At 25.0% G+C, this 7,515-nt stretch overlaps 1 long non-coding RNA gene across 1 annotated transcript in view; it reads left to right on the top strand.

The window, feature by feature from the left end:
- LOC111638085 overlaps nt 1–7,515 on the top strand; it is a 9,506-nt gene extending 1,991 nt beyond the window's left edge. Inside the window, exons 2-3 of the long non-coding RNA XR_002758792.1 lie at nt 6,780–6,905; nt 7,326–7,515. This is a non-coding gene — a long non-coding RNA (uncharacterized LOC111638085). The remainder of the gene's footprint in view (nt 1–6,779; nt 6,906–7,325) is intronic.

The following is a 7,515-nucleotide window of genomic DNA, read 5'->3' as shown; positions in this document are numbered from 1 at the left end:
AATATTGCTGTAATGGAAATATTAATAACTCGTTAAAAGATTATAGATAAACAGGTTTATATAGACGTCAAATATCACCCCCCTCTTTTTTTTCCTACTCTCTTTTAATCGTGGCTCGATTATCCTGTCCTAGAGAAGTTTCCATCTTCACCTTCTTTTTTTTTATATAACTTATTTCTGTTTTTTTCAAACAAAAAGTCAGGAAGTAAATCGTGTCCTTGATCTTTCATCATGTTTGCGATGGTCTGTGACTAACTATATTGGCAAACTTGTTTTTCCTTATCGATTTTGCCTGTGAGATGATGTACTGTACTGTACAAGATCAGACTTAGAATATTTTTCTCAGGAGATCTTCTCATTCGTCCATTCTTTATGTATTTAGAAAACTATGACAAGCATTTCGCTTAATATAAGTCCAATTCACTCACAAACAATCCTAAATTGGATTTTACTTTATATACCTGCCCACGTACGAGTTACAAAAACACTCTTTTATTATATTTTTATTACTAAAACGGCATAAAACTATAATAATAATTATTATTATAAAAAATTTACACAGGTTATATACATCAATATAACACAGTAGTGATTTTATTATATGTTATTTTTTTATTATTATTTTTAAATTTAAAAATTTTACAATTGGAAATTATTACTTTAAAATTTTTATTTATTTATTATTTTCTGTAATAAAATAATGTTTTATGCCATAAAACAAACTGAAGCTAATAAATTACTTTAAATGTTTAGTTTTATGACGAATTTTATTATTAGAAATAGCAATAAAAAAATTTATTCTATCGCATATAGGTCATAGATAAAATATATTTTAAATACTGAATAAGTTTTTCTTTATTAATGATTAATGAATTGACGACTGAGTTAATTTTTTTGTTTTTAATTTAAATTAAAGAAGTTCTATTTTATGAATTTAATTTTATTGAATTAAAAACTCAATATATTTAATTAAATTTTTAATTTAAATATATTGTAAAGAATTTCACGCATACTTTATTATTATTATTATTATTATTAAGATTTAAATTGAAAAATAATTAAAATAGTTTTAACTTTTTAAACGGTTTTTAATAAACAATTTTTATACTTATTTTTTTAAACTAAATTAAGAAATCGATTTTAAAATACTTACAAATATTTATTATCTTCTTAATTATCTTAATTACATATTAATACAAGTATTAATTGACAATGCATGAACACGAAGATAAAATTAACAAGTTGCATTTTCAATCGAATGCTTTATGGATGAGCAGTCTTTCAGGGCACTATGAAATATTTTCCCCTATGATAAATCGAGATATATCATCTGACCTACTAAGATAACCATTGAGAAATGTACAGTAACTTAAGTCTTGTGCTGTTTCGTATTAACGTCGATAGTGTTAAATAATACTTGTAAACTAATAATTACAAGTTTATTTAATTATAAGAAAGATAATAAGATTTTAAATTAAGCATTTAACAAGCAAAATATACGATATCAATTATAGATATTTCAATTGAAATGATGATCAAGGATCAAGAGTTAGAGTTAGAAGTTAATCAATTACTATTCACTTTATGTTTAATACGTAAATATGGACACTAGAGTCTGACTCTTTTTAAGTTTTAATCGAGTTTCCAGGTTCCAGGACTGTTTTACTGAGCAAAATTTGAGTTTTAAATGTAATCCATTATCTTGTTTAAATCTAATTGCAATAAATGCAATGGAATTAAAATTTACAACAATTTAATTCGCATGTTTAAATTACTTACAAAGTAATTCTCATAAAACAGAGTAATTTTGTTTTAAAGAAAATAACTAAGAATTGCTATTAGAATCTTAACGAGTCAGGAGAATATTAGAAAACGTTAATTTATATAGAATTTAGAATCATTGAACGTTAACCCGCAATAACTGTCAACTTAGAATATTAAGGAAGCTTTCCACCGTTTCCTTAATTGAACTGACTACAAATGTCTTATTAAATCTATAATTATGTTACTCAGTTTAAGAAAGGATTACCCAATTATTTTTTCCACTTGATGTTTATCTTCTAGGTCGATTTTCAAACTAGAATTGTTTAAAATTTAATAACAATTAATATATTTTTAATTATTTTATCATGCTATAATACTACTAGAGACATAAATATGAATCACAGACAAGTTTAAATGTTACAAAATATATATTTTTTCCTTCATTAAAACCTATAAAATACCAGTTTCCCTACTTAATAATCATTAAAGCATAATAATCTTTAGTAGTGTTTTTATTGTAATATAGTCATACTATAGAGCTAAACATGAATCACAGACAAGTTTATATAAATCAAGAGATAGAAAAAAATATATTTTCTCTTGTATTAAATACTATAAAAGATTATTTTCCCTATTTTATAATCATTGAGGCGAAATAATTTTAAGCATTTTTACCTTAAAACATTTATCGTTAATGACTAAAATTGATGATGAATAAGTAAAAAAATAAATAAATTCCTGAAACAATTTAAAATTAATCAATAATATGATTTATAAATTATAGAAATGAGATTATAGTGTTAATAATATGCAAGTTTTCTTTAAAGATAATTTTATATAAGGGCATAAGAACTAGATCTATGTACGCTTCGTAGTAAACCGGAATATTATCTTATTTAATAATAAAAACTTAATGAAGTCTACGTTTTCCTGTTAAGTAAAAGAAATAAATAAATAAGAAAAAAAAAGATTATACAAAGAGACAAAAATAAAACTGATTACTCGATAAAAATTTTTATTATCTTTAAAATTGATACGCGGTTTCTTCTATGAAAAATATATATGTTAACAATAGGCAGAAGGTAAGATAAATGTTACGAGAATTGAAAACAATAACAGACAATAAACGGATTTACAGGATAATAATCCATTATATATAAATATCTATATAAAAACAATAGAGAACAGGAAATATTATACTGTAAAACTAAACAATAAAGTTGACTTTAAGCTTATATAATGTAATATTTTAATAATTTATAAATTGTTTTCTTTTTAAATTTAATTTAAAAAGTTTGATTTTTTTAAACATTAATAAAAAAAAGGGATGAAATAAATCAGGTTGATCTCTGAAGCTTTCTTAATGGATATTTTACTTCATTTATTCAGATTATTAACATGACATTTAAATATTTTTCACGAGATAACAAGCTTAGGTTAATTTATTGGGGATTTAAATAATAATAGCTAAATATATTTTAACAATTAAGAGGAAAAATATCTGAAAGGTTTTTCATTTGTTTTTTTTTTAAGTTCTCGTAGTTTATAAAGAATGCATTTTATTCAGATTTCCATTTTAAAATGTGAAATTTTCTCAAGTGAAATGATCCTTTTATCGGTTAAATCCTCGAAAGATAATTATGTATCCTAAATTCTCGTTCATCAAAGATTGTTTTGTATCACGAAAAATGCGAACCTTATGAATAATGCTATATAATTTAACTTACTATTAACAAGGTTGAGTTGTTTTTTAGTCGATATCACGAACTCAACGTACTAAATATGTGTTCTAGAAGAAAAAGAATGAAAGCAATTTACATAATTTCCCATGTTTTCAATGTCACTGTTACATTTTTTAACGTCGGTGATGCTGAAAGGAAGGATTTTTAAGAGAGTGGATTCATTTAATGTTTACTTTTTTCATCAGGAAGTATTGCTTATTGTTTAAGGCCAAATTTTTGGATTCAGTTGAATAATCATAACCCAGTGAATTTTGATTTTTTTGTGTGTGTATATTTATTTTATTTTCTAGCAAAGTGTTTTATACGTTTAGTATTTATATTTTTCTTTATTATATAACATTTTCTGCACGCAGATTAACTGTTAATTGTTAGAAAACCTCAACATAAAGGAGATCCTTGTTCTTAAAGGAGAGTTAAACAAAACAATAATTATATCAATGAGCATCTTGCAGGAACGTTTTAATCTTTTCTGTGTTATTAATTGCCTATTAGAATTATCATTTAATACTTTTTTCCCATAAAAAAAAAATTCGAAATTTTGCCACTTATTACCTACCTCCTCGCGTCAACTTCTCAAATGTATTCTGATCTTAATTTTATCATTTAAATATATAAAATAAATTTTTAAATCATTCTAAGCAACAAATTTCTTATTGTAAATGTACGTTAAACAATTTAAAAATTCAAGCAACTGTAAAATCCACTTTCCTCGCCCATCTTTTCAAGGGAAGATTTTTGAATGCTTGACTTTTAATAGGTTACTCTTTGGGAAAGAAAGGCAAAAGATCTGGATGAACGGGTTTAGAATAATATTGAACATTTCTTTTATATATATATTTATTTATGATCGTTTTCTTGATCAAATAAAAAGGTAAACAACCTGATACAGACCATATGTAATGGAAGAATAATTTTACCAAATAAACGTAAGTTTTAAATCTACTATAGAAGAATTTATTATTTTCCTACTTATTACTTATTGGATGTTTTTAAAATCTCAAATTAAATCTCTTTTTTTCGATTTATAAAAACAAAATTCTATTAGAATTTTGTTTTTATAAATCGGATAAAAAGTAATCTAGATTTGTTGAGAGTGCATTTTTTTTTTTTTAGCAATAGCGAATATAAGATAAGTTTAATGCAAAATACTTAAATGTTTTCTTGATAAAAACACGTTTTATTTAATTTTTTGAAATAAAGAATCACAGATATTTATAAGATAAATGTAATTTTAACAGAGCAGAGTCGTAAAATAAAGCTTAAATCTCTAATGTTTTCTTATGATAAATTATGCAAACATTTCTTGAATTAGTTAATTTATTTATCAGTAACTAGTTCTATAATCTTTTTATATGTGTTTGAATGTTTAATTTATATAAAACATTACAATAAAATCATAAGAACTTGTAAGCATTTCCTATAAAATTAACACGTCTTCTTATCAAAAGGTGAATCTAGTAAACAGATAATTACAATTTTTTTAATTACTAAAACAATGTTAATTTTTAACTTGAGATATATATTTGGCAATTATTTCAGGAAAAAAAATGAAAAAATAAATTTGGTGCGGTTCTAGAATTAATAATTAACGCAACAATAGCCATATACATTTCGGTTTTTTACCCTATATTTTATAGGTATTTGACATTACTAACTATAATTATTTTAAATGAATAATTAACAATTAAATTTCGAGTTTTTTTTAAATGTATTTAAATATTTTTAATTGTCTTCGAGATAAGCTTAGTCAAAGCGCTTACAATTTAAATTATCCTTTTTGATCGATTGACAACTTTATGCAGTGATAATTACTGACATAAATTATATTAAAGAAAGGTCATTGCTATATGTATACCATTATAGTCATGGTTTTTGGCGTGTCAAGTTCAAAAGAAATTCTATAACAGGACAAAGCATTAACAATGATTTAGGATCCGGATTTTATCGAAGTTTGAACCCACCAATGTATAAAGTTCGTTGCCTAGATCATTATTTTCGTTCGAACTGTTAGAGCGTAAAAAAATTCCTATGAATGTGAGAATTTTTAATGAAATTCTATACATATATTTCCATTATAAGAAATATATTATGTGTTGTACAGTACATATAATCCAAAGATTCACATTATCTAAAGTGATGACTGTTCTCTTTTTTTATCTGGCTGTAAGTTCATACAACTTAAGTGTTTTAAACACGTAACATGTAGGAAAATTCTTAAAATATCCTATTTTATTACAACAGTTTATTATATAAATATTAAATTTATTTCTTAAATTTATACAATATGTATTTGTTTACTTACAGATGCTATCTATCCTTCAAAAATGTAAATAATATGTAAAAATTAAAGTATTTGTTTTTTCTTAAATTAAAATTTATAAAAATTTCTCTACTTTTATTAACATAAATGAGTTTATAAATTTGAAAATGTGGTTATACGTGCCAATTTATTTATATAAATCCGGATATTTTGCAAAAACTAGAAGATTTATTACTCAAATTACTATTTTTTTAGTAAAATTTATAATGTTTTCAGTAACATTAAAATATATTTTATACCGAAACGAGTTGAAGTACTGCGACTTCTAATAGTATATTCTAATCACAGATGCTTACGACTACTGTGACTCCTGATAATACTTAAAATTTAAGATATAAATCTCACAGTTGTCATATAATATCGACCATTCGATTTATATGGATTTTTAACCCATCAGCTTTACGACCCGACATGGATAGATTACATCTATGCATCCTACTCATCACACGTGTCAGCAAAAAAGAACATTTACAGGACACGTAGAAGTTACTTAAAATTGTGAAAGTGTCCCAGACCTTGAATACTAGTACAAAATTATCATAAGTAAGCTATGAAATAAGAAATTATAGATTTAAAAATTAATTTTAGCCCGGAGTAAAGCGGAAATAAGGAAAAGCCAGAGGGCATGATTCATCCAAGCAACCAACATTGACATATTGTTATGATTGTCTCAGACAGAAGTTCTAAGACTTGGCCTAGATTTTATAGGAGAGTTTTTAGGACGATCCACGCCTATATAAATAAGAAACGCACGAATACCAGTTGACATGTCGTTAACTAAACAGAGATGAGTTGTGATTGTTCGTTGTTAAGCATTATGCTGAAGGTAAGAGAATGAATGCACTTCAGTTAAAATAGTAGATACAACAAATTATAGTGTAAACGTATAATATTTTAAGTTTATTTCGTAAATTTATATGCCATTTATCTTTTATATTTTATACTTTTTATAGATTTTTATTCTCGTTGGTTTATTAAATTTCGTCAGTGCCCAATATAAAGAGGGTGGTAATTACGATGTTTACGTTCGAGCTCTAGTGCCAAATTATGGAAAGAACCACCAAGAAGAGGAATATTATGTAAGTAAAGCTTTGATCTATGTCTCTTCATTGGGTTTAAACACGCCTTTAGGGTTATTTTAAAGCGTAGTAATGACTTTTAGCAGATTAATATCGTTACGATTGCCTCAAGGGATTTAATGATACGTGATTAAAACAAATTTGATTTATGTTACGGGGACAAAAATAGTTAGTTTACACGATGTTTTAAAATTAAATTTTCTTGTATAGAATTTAGTTTAATTAATTAATTGAAACACGGTCTTGATTAATTAAGACAACTGAAAATTATCGACTCTAAATGAAGCGAACAGCTATTCAAGATTCTTCTTCTCTTAAAATTGAATCCAATTTTCTCTGCATAAATAATTCTATTTTTTAATATAGTTTTTTTAAAATAGAATTGACTAGTGTATGAATTATTTCGATATTTATTTTTAGGGAAAGGCTACACCTTACAGTTTCGGTTACGACTTGAAGGACGAGCATGGCAATAATCAGTTTCATAGAGAAGAGAGTGACGAACATGGTACTAAAAGAGGATCATACGGTTACACCGATGCTTATGGTATATATCGCCATGTCGAATATGTAGCTGATGCACTAGGATTTAGAGCAACGATAAAAACAA

This window comes from Centruroides sculpturatus, unplaced genomic scaffold, assembly GCF_000671375.1.
Source record: "Centruroides sculpturatus isolate CEXI.00-Female unplaced genomic scaffold, Cexi_2.0 scaffold1074, whole genome shotgun sequence".
NCBI lineage: Eukaryota > Metazoa > Arthropoda > Arachnida > Scorpiones > Buthidae > Centruroides > Centruroides sculpturatus.
Note: the sequence above shows the minus strand (reverse complement) of the source record. Positions and strands in the feature narration are given on the sequence as shown.